Source organism: Dasypus novemcinctus, chromosome 22 (assembly GCF_030445035.2).
Source record: "Dasypus novemcinctus isolate mDasNov1 chromosome 22, mDasNov1.1.hap2, whole genome shotgun sequence".
Classification (NCBI taxonomy): domain Eukaryota; kingdom Metazoa; phylum Chordata; class Mammalia; order Cingulata; family Dasypodidae; genus Dasypus; species Dasypus novemcinctus.
Window position 1 is genome coordinate 48,960,303 of NC_080694.1, and position 12,791 is coordinate 48,973,093.

The 12,791-nt window shown below is 44.8% G+C and overlaps 1 protein-coding gene across 10 annotated transcripts in view; it reads right to left on the minus strand.

Moving 5' to 3' along the window:
* The window catches only part of ATXN1 (ataxin 1), a 417,609-nt gene that overhangs the window by 169,341 nt on the left and 235,477 nt on the right, over positions 1 to 12,791 (minus strand). For all 10 annotated transcript variants that reach the window (XR_011647041.1, XM_071210982.1, XM_071210983.1 and 7 more), the window contains one exon: positions 2,482 to 2,602. The gene's annotated coding sequence lies outside the window, so the exon portion shown is untranslated. The remainder of the gene's footprint in view (positions 1 to 2,481; positions 2,603 to 12,791) is intronic.

The following is a 12,791-nucleotide window of genomic DNA, read 5'->3' on the forward strand; positions in this document are numbered from 1 at the left end:
AAAGTAAAAACAAGGACCCCATCAACCTCACGAGCAGCTGATACTCTATACAGTGTTAGACTCTTAGAGCCAGAAGACTCATTGCACTCAGCATTCTCACTTTACACATCACGAAACGGGCCCAAGGCTGTGCATCCCATGACAGCCGGGCTCTTGAGGCTTAGTTCTCTTTGCCTCTCCTTTCTTGTACAAGATACAACATCTGGGAGCAGACAAACACTTTCGGGAACAGAGTCTGCTAACGAGACGGTGGCAGATTTGGAAGGTGGTTCATGGGGACAAGTCAAGGTATGACGCAGCGGGGACGAGCCTGGGAGCAATCTGCAGGGACCACCGAGGACGGAAGCCACTGATCCTGGGAGCGGCGACACTTATTACCCACATGCTCGTACAGCCCTGACCCATGCCCCATCTGTGCAAACGCAGCTTCTTTGAAAACCGCCTGGCCTCCCTCTTATAATGGCACACTGCACACTGGTCTTGGGGCACCCATTACACTAAACTAAGGGTGAAAACATAAACTGTGTCGTAAAAACGTAGCACGATTAGGAAAGGCTGCTGATTTCCAAACATACTAAGAAAACTGGGAATCCTCCCCTTCTAAGCATATATAGTTCAGAGGCGCGGGGAGAGGAGCACAAAAGGAATGCACTAGAATTTAGTATTTTCTTCTTCTCTCTCAACCCACTCAGTTTACAAAAGGATTTTAAAATGACGTTAAGTCTGCCATGTGGCATCTTAAAGTTTACACTTCAGAAATTCTCTGTAAACCTCCCTTAATGTTTGAGGTTGGACATGGTATCAAAAGAGCAGTTTAAAGCAACAGGTTTAAATAAACAAAACAAAACAAAAAAAGTTACCAGATTTAAATCTAATTCAAAACCTAAAGCACTTTTTCTGTAAGGCACTTGTGTCCTAGGATAAAATGCTTTTAAGAGTATCAAGAGAGGTCAATTCCAAAAGCTACCTGACTGAGGGGGAAAAAACCTTCCAGTGAAGCACACTGCTAACCGCAGCACCCAAATCTAACAGAGCCCTTGATTGTGGGAGAAACTTTTACAATAAACATTTTTTAGGCAGTACTAAAGTGCCCCAGAGCAAGATGCCAACTAATCAATAAACAGGTACTTTGGAGCCACATACAGATGTTTAACACTTACAGGGATTATCGACTTGCCCAGGGCTGCAAATTTACTTAACTATAGAAACAGGAATACAATTCAGGTAGATCGATTCCAGGAGCTGTGAACTTTTCTGGAGAATTAATTGGATCACGTGTCCCAAAAGCAAACAAATTGAAAGGAATTAGAAAAGCCCATCCCTCATTATCCCATTATTATGATGCAATGAGAAAAGCCGAATAGGCTTATTTTAATATTACTATTTAATCCTGAGACTATAAGGATAAATAATTATATTTTAGTAATAGCTTTTAGAAACCCATGGAGTGAAAAAAAGTTTCAGTGAAAATTTTTCGGCATCTGTGCTTTTTCTCTGGAAACGTATCTTTATATCAGCTGCACCTCGCTCTCCTGAAATCTTTTAGGCAACCAGAAAAAATATATATAGGTAATAAATGCCTGAATTACTAGGAAGCTGGAAACTTTTAAAATAGGCAAACAAAAAGCCTTGTCCAAGTCAGCTCTTCATTTGTTAAAACCTGAGGATAGTAGCATTTCCTCTTTCTCCAAGACCAGGCTGGGTGTTCTGTAACCGGATGGTTTCCTGGTTAAAACTGCTCTCACCTTGTATGTGACACAGTCTGGCAATGAGGAACAATCTCCAGAAAGCTGCACGCTGTGGCACACCCACATCAAGCTGCATATCGGATGAGCTCCTTGCAGCCAGCATTGCCAGCTCTTCAATTACTAGCTTTGAAGTCCCATGAACATGGCCCACAACTGCCTACACAGGAACCACTTCCCCAATCTCCAAATCCCAACCCAGTCACCTGATAAAATCCACTACATCAAGCTGTTTCAAGTAAGAGAAACCCCAAACACAACTTCCTATATTTGAATATCTCAGATTTTAAAAGTCAGGAAAAAATGAATTCCAGGCAAACATCATGTAAATGAAAAATAATTGCAGAGTGGAAATCATGGTGGCCAAACCTCAGGCTGGAGAATCTTACCACCTACCAACCCATAAAGCTCTGTAATGCCCAGTGTGAAAAGGCTGCTCTAAAGTGGATACTATTTTGTACCACTACAAAAGGTATTTTCCAAAAAGAGTCACTGAATCCCACTCTTTGATTCCAGAAGCAGATCACGAGCAGTGCCCTACAGAAGCTGTGAGAAAGGCGAGCTCGTGGCAAATAAAAACAGAGCCTCACCCCTAAAAAAAAGAAATTAATTGGATGATCATGTAGAGCTAATTCTAATACCCCTTTGCCACTCTGGCTCAGTTGCACCCAGTGATTCACAAATCCTTACAAGGCAAGTTACTGCAGATGTGGTTCTCTGGCGGTTGTCAACTTACAACATTCACTGTGCACCTTTCCCAGGCAGCCCCAGCCTGTCCTTCACCATGGAGACTCAGGGCCAGAAGCGGAAGGGCTCAGGAGCTGGCGCTCTTTCTTTCACAGAGAAGGGAGAGATACCTAGGATAGGAACAGAAGAAAAAAGAAAATATAAATGTACCGAATCACTGAACTCATCAAACGAGATCTCACCATTAAACAGAATCCTTTGCAATTTACTCAAGACCATTTTCCAGTACCCTTTTCTTTAAAGAAATCAATAGTTGCTCTTTTGCCCCAGGATGGAACAAACAGATGTGCCCCAATCCCTACACCCACCCCCAAAAGTTGAAGTCACTGGGAGGCTTCAGGTGCAATCCCGGCTGAGCTGCAGACTTGCCACGCGGCCCCAAAAGGAGCAGCTTCATTTTACCCTCTGCGGAAGGGAGTCGCCAGGCCGATCACCTTTGCCTCCTTCCTACCTCCCTGGGTGGCTGGATCAGTAAGCTCGCTCTGGCCAAGCGCTCAAGTTCCCGGGAAGAAAGGCGCTATGTAAATGCAAAGTGTTATTAGTGGGCACGAGCTGAGCCGTGGCTGAGCCGGGAGCCAGCGGATAGTAGGCAGCGCTGGCAGGACGCCAACAGCCTGCCGTCTCCGCAGCACCCACACGTCCGCGAGGCCTCTGTGCTGCAGCTCCCCTTCCACCGGGGGTGGGTGGAGGGGAGAGGAGGAATGGGCACCGGGGCTCTGGCATTTCAGGGAGAAAGACAGCGAAGGCGTGGAGGCAGGGAGCGATGAGAAGAGAGAGCGGGAGAGGCATGTTCCTTAGACAGCTCCCCGCCCTCGGACTACGCAGGGCTGGGACAGTTTCCACTTGGCTCCTCGCCATGTCCACCCGCCGAGGGCAACACACGCGGCAGGTGCACACCAACCCCCTGCTGGAGGAGGGCTGGATGACAGGTGTGTGTTCCTGTTAAAGAACAGACCTAGTCACACCCTCCTTATCGTTCGTATTATCTACACCTGGATTTCTAGACGCTCTCCCCACTCTGCCTGAAAGTAGAGCCCAGGAGCAGCTCTTTCTGGGCCAATACTATCGAGTTATTTCGACTTGTGTACACTTGAGCAGCACGCTTCAGAGGCAGGGCTTAACGGTAGTGGCTTTGGGGACGATGAAAAAACAGAATTTAAGTGCTGAGCCCAAATCCTGTTCGCTTTCCAAAGAAACCATCTGCAAGTGACAGTGATTTTGTTTTCTTTTCAAAGACATGAGCACACGTTGAGCCGAAGTGGAGTTGCGATATTAGCATTGTAAAAGTAATAACCGTTTCAAGGGGGCTTTCTTTTCTCCAAAAAGACCAGAATGAATAATACCAATTCCTAGATTTGGTATTGGCAAGACACTAACAAGTATACCTCAAAATAAAGAAATAGGGAAGCAAGTGTGGCTCAACTGATGGAACGTCCGCCTACCATATGGGAGGTCCAAGGTTCAAATCCCGGGCCTCCTGACCTGTGTGATGAGCTGGCCCATGTGCAGTGCTGATGCACGCAAGGAGGGCCATGCCATGCAGGGGTGTCCCCTGTGTAGGAAAGCCCCACACACAAGGAATGTGCTATGCAAGGAGAGCTGTCCTGCGTGAAAAAAAGTGCAGCCTGCCCAGGAGTGGCGCCGCACACACAGAGAGCTGAGGCAGCAAGAAGAAGCAACAAAAAGAGACACACATTTCCGGTGCCACCTGATAGGAATGCAGGAGGATGCAGAAGAACACACAGTGAATGAACGCAGAGAACAGACAATGGGGGGGGGGGGAGGAGAAATAAATAAAAAATAAAGAACTAAAAAATGGAGAGAGAAAAATGGGACAAGAAAGGAGAAAGGAGGTGTTTACAACTAAAAGAATTAATCATCACTTTTCATAGTGAATAGAGTTTACAAAACGCGTCCTCCTTAATTAACTCATTCACTCAACAGATTTCTCCTTGGTGCTTACTATGCCCATTAGCTTCCAGGTTCAATTGGAAGGCAGACAAGGACCTGCCCTCATGGAGCTTGGTACCATTAAAGAATCACATTACAGGGGCTTAGCATGTGCGTGTGTAGAATGTTAAAATCTGATAGGTATTATGAAAGGAAAATGAACTGTGATTTGCGATTATAATGGGGGTAATCTAATTTAGAAGGATGGGCTCAGGAAGGAAGGCTTTTCTAAAAGACAAAAAAGTAACATTTAAGCAGAGAAGTAAAAGATGAGCAGAAATTACCCAGGCAGAGAGTTGCAACAGCATATCTAATATTTGGTCTGATCTAGAGAATTACAACTAATGGCTGTTATTTCACCTTTTGGAGGAGGGGGGCCACACATCAGCTGGGGCTCTTTGATCAAGAAATGAGCACCCCAAGCTGCTCGCAGTACCTTGAAATAAGAGCCAGTTCTTCCTTCTGACTACCGGTCCATCAGAGCTATAAACACTAGAAAAAGTTCTGCTAAAGAATCATCGTTCAATGTAGTCATACATTATGTGAAAGAATGGATAACTTTGGTTCCCTAGTGCATCCCCAAACATCCCCATCACCACAGGGAAATAAAAGGCCATTCTCTGATGACACACCTGCACACCACAGCTGGAGCCAAGAAACCTTCCAAAATAAGGGCTTAAAATGGATCAAATTACACATAAATTTCTGGGGGAAAAAATCTTGGCACCTTGGATTAGATTCCAAATTTGCTGGCTTCTTCTCGACTCTCAGAATAGTTTTATAATTCCTCGCCTTCGAGAGTGCCCGGCACGCCTGCCTTGCTTCTTGGTTTGAGCTTCTGTTAGCTTAACCCAGATGAACGGCATGATGTCAAGAAACAAAAAGCAATGGAAATGTGGTCATCTGTCTTACCTATCGTCACAGATCAGATGCAGGTCAACTCTCCCACTAAGGGAGATCCTACAAAACTTAAGGATGTCCTACAGAACCAAGGATGTCCTACAAGACTACAGCATGCTCAGACGGGCTCGTGCATGTTCCCCTTGAATGGGAGGAACTTGGAAAGTGTCTGAAACTAATCATCCAAACTGCTATTTGAGTCCCATTTCTTGTAAGACTTCTTGGATAAAATGTAATTTCTTCTCCACATTTCTCACTCAAGCAAAAATATCGGTCATACTCCCACAGTTCAAGGTCTGGGAATACAAGCCTTCACTTTGACAAACATCAGCAAACTCAGAAAGGAAGGAGAGAGAAAGGAAAGGCACTTCCCGAAGCCAGCTTGTTCAATGCTCTGCCTCAGACCTGTGCAATCAGGTCTGGTGGACAGACGCATGCCAATTTCTCCCCGTAGCACGCCTTTTGACCCCAGGTCCCTTTCAATTCAGCACTCGGTTATGCTATCATGCTTTTATTCTCCACTGCATTTATTCACGTTTTGAAGGCTCGGAAAGTTTATAAGCTCCTCGATGGAAGTGACCCCTCCAGCCTTCTTTTGTAATCCCCTAATAGTGTCTGGTAGAAGAGCCTGAATATAAATTAAATGATCCATATCCAAAACCTGTTTCAAGGCCTCACTGTGACTCCAAGAGAATCTCAAGTCAACAGCTACAACTGAAGCCCTTCTCACCTTTATCTGCCTCCAGGGACTTGGGGCCCATCAGTTACCTATCATCCAAATAGTTACCTATCATCCAAAACAATTGTTACAACTGAGCCTTCTCTCTTCTTAAAAAACCTAAATTCCTTTAACCTTCCTTATTGGCATCTGTTCTTCCAATCCTTTGTATTTTTAGTCATGAGTGGCCTGTGAACAGCTGCCATCTCTTTCAAGATTTACAAACTTCCCCTGCCCTCCCCCATCCTCACCAGCCGTCTCAATCCTAAATTCTCAGTTTTCAGAAGTCACTATTAAGAAACCTAGTGGCAGGTGGAGGGGAGCGGGATCCTGGGAGACTCTGTTCTCAAACTTGAGCTTGCACCCAGAAACACCTGGAGGGCTTGTTACCAGGTGGCTTGTGCCTTTTCCAATTACGTCATATCTCTGAGATCATACAATATTTATCCTTTTGTGGCTGGCAAATGCAGAGTCAGGAACTAGAATGCAGGTTACCCGGGCCAGGGCGGGGGTTTCTATTGTGGGCAATGGAAGAGTTTAGGTAACGGTTGATGGTGACGGTAGCAAAACATTGTGAACGTAATTAACAGCATTGAATTCTATATCTGAATGTGGATAAAAGGGAAAATTTTAGGTTGTATATATGTTTCTGGAATAAAACTTTTAGAAAAATACATAGTACTGTACTGAATGAATCGTGAACCTTAATGTGAACCATGGGCTATAATTAATAGTGCAATTACAAAAAGATTTCTTTCATCAACTGTAACAAATGTACCACACTAATGCAAGGTGTTAGTAATAGTGGGAGGATATGGGCACTCTATATTTTCTGCCTGAGTTTTCTGTAAACTGACAACTTCTCTAAATAAATAAATACGGAGAGATGGGGCAGGAAAATTCAAAAAGGAAAACAAAAGAAACCCCGCACATGACTGAGTCCTACCCCCAGGCTTCCAAGGTAAGGGGTGTGGGTGGGGCCTGAGAACTTGCATTTCTCCTAAGTCCCCAGGTGCAGCTGATTCTGCTGGTTGGGGACCACCCTGGGGGATCCACTGTCCTACAGGGTAAGTCTTCCGTCCGTTATATTTGACAACTGCAGATGGCTCTACTGGAAAGAATGTTCTCTGCCTACCCCAAAGAGGTGACAAGTAACCCTACCCCATACCCCAATATCCACCCACTTTATAACGTGAGGATATTTTTTGTGGCCCCTCCATCTGTGCGCGCTTAATCCATTCTCTTCCCACTATCGCCTGGTTCAGTCCCAGCCAGTTCTGCCCTCCTTCTGTCCTTTAGTCTCTTCCCTCTGTACTAGAAACTTCCTTCCAGCCACACAGATAAGTCACTTCTATCCTTAAAGACCTTCCCCTCACCATTATATGCTCCCAGATGGCTGCCTTCTCTCTCCCATCCACTAACAAAGTAAGTGTGGTTTCACACTCAACATTGGTATTTCATCACTTACTTGGAGTTTGACTTATACTATGCATTTTGGCTTTCTTTTTAAAAGATTTATTTTTTATTTATTTCTCTCCCCTCCCTGCCCCCACCCCCCCCCATTGTCTGCTCTCTGTGTCCATGTGTCCATTTGCTCTATGTTCTTCTGTGTCCGCCTGCATTCTTGTCAGTGGCACCAGGAGTCTGTGTCTCTCTTTGTTTACTGCGTCAGCTCTCTATGTGTGCGGCGCCACTCCTGGGCAGGCTGCACTTTCTTTCACTATGGGTGACTCCCCTTACGGGGTACACTCCTTGCGCGTGGGGCTCCCCTATGCGGGGACACCCCTGCATGGCAGGGCACTCCTTGCACACATCAGCACTGTGCTGGGCCAGCTTATCACACAGGTCAGGAGCCCTGGGTTTGAACCCTGGACCTCCCATGTGGTAGGCGGATGCTCTATCCGTTGAGCCACATCCACTTCCCTACTATGCTTTAAAAAAAAAAAAAATTTTCTTCACTTTCAAAGGTTGCAAGTGGTCTCCTGCCTCCTAAATGCAGTAGCCTCTGCTGAGTCCTCATCCTAACAGACTTCTCTCGTAATAGTCGATGCAGTTCACCAATAGTTCCTTCCATTTTCTTTCATTTAGTAGACTAGCATTTTCACCTGAACAGCACCTTTTTGGAACTACCTCTCACCTACCTGGGATGACCTGGTGCCTTGGCTCTAAGGGGGGATGGAGGACTCAGGTCTGGCCAATGGGAAGTCAGAACCCCACTTGTTTCAGGGATATCTATGAGATCAAAGCCAAGCCAGTCAAAGGCCTCTCTCAGGCCAGCTGGAGATAAAAGCAATGAGGTACGTTCTAGACGCTAGCTCATGGAAGCATGAAGCTACTAAGAGCTGCTGTAAAGAAGGCCCACTTGGGAAAGAAGCTACAGGGTAGAGAACACACTAGGAGAGAAAATCCGAGTCCTGGTAATTGTGAGCTCTCTCGCAGTCAGCCACAGTGGGTAGAATTGTAAGATGGTCCCCAAAATTCCCCTGTCCCCTGGGAAATTCACACCTTCTCCCAGTTATTGTACAGGACATTGACGTAGGTGCTTCTGTGAAGGGATTTAGCAGATATAATTCAGGTCCCAAATCAGGTGAACTTTTAAAATAGAGAGAGTCTCCTCGTTGGGCCTGGCCTAATCAGGCAAGCCCTTAACACACAGGGCTTTTCTTGGAATGAGCTTCAAAGCAGGAGGGGACATGTGGAGAGAGCCACATAGCAAGGAACTGTCCGGTCTCCAGCCAGCCACAGGGGCCTCAGTCCTCCAACCACAAGGAACTAAATTCTTTCAATAACCAATTAGTCTGAAGGAGCCACCAGCTCCAGAAGAGACTGGCGAGACCCCAACTAAGCCGTGCCTGGACTTCTAGAAGGCTACAGAGATGGTAAGTGGGCATCGTGAGCCAGTAAGTTTTAGGTAATTTGTTATACAGCAATAGAAAACTAAGACATACATGATACAATAAATTCCATTTCTTGGCCTATATCCATTTGAGCTTTATTTGTCTTTTGCAAACAAGAGGGCCCAATCCTCTTGAACTTCTGAGACTGTACCCTTCTGGTGATCCTTAAATGTCACTATGACTGCATCTCCTTTCCTCAGTTTTTTCCCCTTCCTCCTATTCCTTCTAAACTTAAGGGACATACTCCCCAAGCCTATATCGTCAGCTCTCTTCTCTCTTTACAATAATTTCCTTGTATTGAAGATAGTTCTTAAGTCTGTATCTTGGGTCCTGGCATCTCCCCCAACAATCTGCTGGGTATGTGTGGTATAAATAAAGTATGTCTGTTTCAGAACGTCTCATCTTTTTTTTTTTCCCCCAAAACCAGTTCCTCTTCTTTTATTCCCCATTCATGCGAATGGCACCAATGTCTTCTCCCCTTTCTCCCACAGCCGATCGGCTGTCACATCCATCCAATCAGTTCTGCACAGTCTCTAATTCATCTCGGTTCTGAACCTCTTCCTCTCTCAGCAGCCAACCGACTGGTCTCCTTGCCCTCAATATTTTCCCTCCAAGCCCCTGAGTCATCCCTGTTGGCTCCAACTTCCTAGAGCAGGGATACCTTCCCGGCTTCCTACAGCGACTGAAAAGGTTCCAACGCTTTCATCTGATGTTTACGGCCTTCGCCACCTGGCCGCAACACGCTTTCCCAACATTACGTGTCTACTTCTCCCTTCATGTGCTCACTACCAGCCAAACAGCTTCTTTCTTCATCTCTGAGAGCCCACGTTTCTACTCCACGTGTCAAAACGCACACACACCTTCCAAGACCAGCTCAAATCCTACTTGCTTTGCATGACGCTTTCCTTAATCCTCCCAAGCCCTTTCTCGGTTGGATGTACTTTTCTCCCCCATGGGAACATGCCTACAGTTTTCATTCCTTTTCCCTGGGTTGCTAATCATTTTATTTCTTATCCTAAGAGGACCCACATTCCTCAGCAGGCAGAAGAAAAGTCCTTGAAGATGGGCTCTGCGTCTTGTCTGCGTTTTGCAAGCCTCCTAGTACTTTCGTTCTAGGTACCCTATGGACCCGGTGCCCTGGATGAATACTTGCTGACTGAGAATGGGGTATTTTACTTTCACTTTGACACAGCCTCAATTCTCCCACCTCCCCTGGTTCTCAAATGAACTCCCTTTGAGTGACTTCAGGAAAAATCATTACATAAGCCAACCAGGAAACTGCTCAGCTGATCAACAGAACATTCTGCAAGAGCCTCTTTTTCCAACTCACGACTGAAGCTGACTCTTTGTATTTTCCTTCTGAGGAACAAAGACTAGCAGCTGGGCTGCTGGTAATTACGGAGTTTAAGAAACGCTTCCTCTGAGTGAGAGTCCTGAGAGCAGCAGGGTCAGTGCCTCGGCTTCCAGCCTGCTCACAAAGGAGGATAAACGCCAGCCACGGTGGACCCAAAGCCCACCTGGCCCCAGGAAAGGCATTTTTGGTGCAGCACTTTCCTGAGAGCGAAGGTTTGCTGTCCGATTTCAAGAAGAGCCCTCGGTGTCCACGGTGCAGGCCTGGGGATGGGTGGAAGTCGAGGTGAATGGTGAGATAAAGGCTAAACTTGAAGGTATTCTGAAGAATATGATTTATTCACCATATGCGACCCCCATTCAATCAACATTTGACGATTATGTGTGAACTATCCATTACAAAATTTCTTCCCAATTGGCACTGCCCTTGGATAACTAAGCGTGTATTTGGGTCATTTTCTACTGATGCTAACTGGCTTGTGCTCAGAGAACTAAAATTAGTATCTGCCAAAAACATAATCAGAGAGAAATACAGTGGGAAAAAAAAAAAAACCCTGTGATCACTATTTTTTCATTGTAATTCATGTTGATTCAAGCCCCTGTGTCCTGTTGTTAGCACAGATTATCACATAAAGGTTTCATCCACTCAGATCACGTGCCTGTGTTTTGCATGCACGTTGCATCTCCATACTGGTAAAGCACAAAGTTTGCTATGAAATGAAATTATGCAGCCAGAAAGACATATGCCTGCATACCAAGAATAAAATAAAAGTTGAGTATCTATCTGTATGCAAAATACCTCATTTGTATCAAATGACCATACGATGACATCTCCGGGAAATTATTACTTTAAAGACCATAACAGTATTTGCTCCTTTCCTTGATAATTTCTTCTGAGCCTTATTTGTGGAGCACTCTGGTCCAGAGAGGACTGTTGAAGCCTTAACAAAAGGCATGATGGGGGAGCAGAGGTGGCGCAAGCAGTTGAGCACCTGCTTCCTACATGGGAGGTCCTGGGTTCGTCCCATGTGCCTCTTAAAAACAAAAAGACATGCAATAAGCAACAAAAAAACGAACACAGGGGAGCTGATGTGGCTCAGTGGTTGAGCGCTGGCTTCCCACATAAGAGGTTTCAGGTTCAATATCCAACCCCAGTACTTTAGAAAAAAAAAAAAGGCATGAGCCAGCCCAGACAGAGCTTTGGGGCTCGAGTTATCACACACCTTCTCCCTGGAGGGGAGTTTTATTCATGACTGGGTGTTGCTGAAGTGCTTGGTAAAAGTAGGGAAGGGAGGGACAGGGCCCGTGCTTCTTGCTTTGATCGTTCAAAAAGCATTTATAAATTAGGAACATTTAGGATCCACAGGTAGCTAATGTTTACACTTCTGCTGTACCTGCTTTCCTTTTTTTTTTTTTTTTTTTTTTAAATAACAAACTTAGTAAAAACCTTGAAAAAATGAATAGCTATTTTCCTCTTTCTCTTTTGGCCATAATATTCAAGGTTGAAAGATGGTATCCTCAACTATTTTACGGGTCCTGACTTCACAAAGCACGGAAATATCGAGTCAAGATAAACAAGGGCAGGGGTTCTTAACCAAGGGTCTGCGGAAAGATTTCAGGGGGTCCGTGAGCTTGAGCTGAAAAAAAACCAACTTCTTATCTTTGTTTTCTCTGACCTCCGATGTTGAGTATCATAGTCTGCTGCTACATTCTGAGAAGGGGTCCGTGGTTTTCACCTGATTGGTAAAGGGGTCCATGGAACAAAAAAAAAGTTAAGAACACCTGAACTAGGGAGGGAATCCACATACCCGGGTCTTTTTGATCAGCTACAAATAAGAGTTCACCAAAGATTAAAAACAGAACCCTGTAAGCACCCTGTCAAAGCCACGACTCCCTTTTAGTTTTGTGAAACATTTACTATGTAAATTTCAGTTACAGCCAAGACCTCAAACCATGTCTTAAGAGCTGTAGAAGCATTGCTCCACGATTAAAGACTACTGAAAAACAAAAACAGTAACAAAAAAAAAGAGAATTATTTCCCCAAACTCAAAACCAGAGATCATTTTAACTACCCAAATTTTGCCTAATGTTTAGACCAACAGGACTTTCCATAAATATATTTAACCAACCTCATTTTTCTTTTTGTCTTTTATTTAAATTAGCCAAAGAAATAGCAAAACTCTCTATTTTAACCTCTCCTTGCATACCATTCCAGGTAGTTGCCTCTTTTTAAAAATGTTATAACTTTCTGATGTAATCAGAACAAAGGTATTACAAGACAAAGGCACTATTGAAAACTTCTTTCCTTTTGGGGGTGGCTTAATAAAACTTCTAGATTAAAACTGAGCTTTCATGGTCTCAGCTGTGAAGACCAAATAACAGAAAAGCCACTTAACAAGTCCAGGGATTACCTGTTGCAACACCAAAGGCAGGTAGACTTTGATGTGGGTTACTTGGAGTCAGTTAAGTTCCCAGAAACACAAT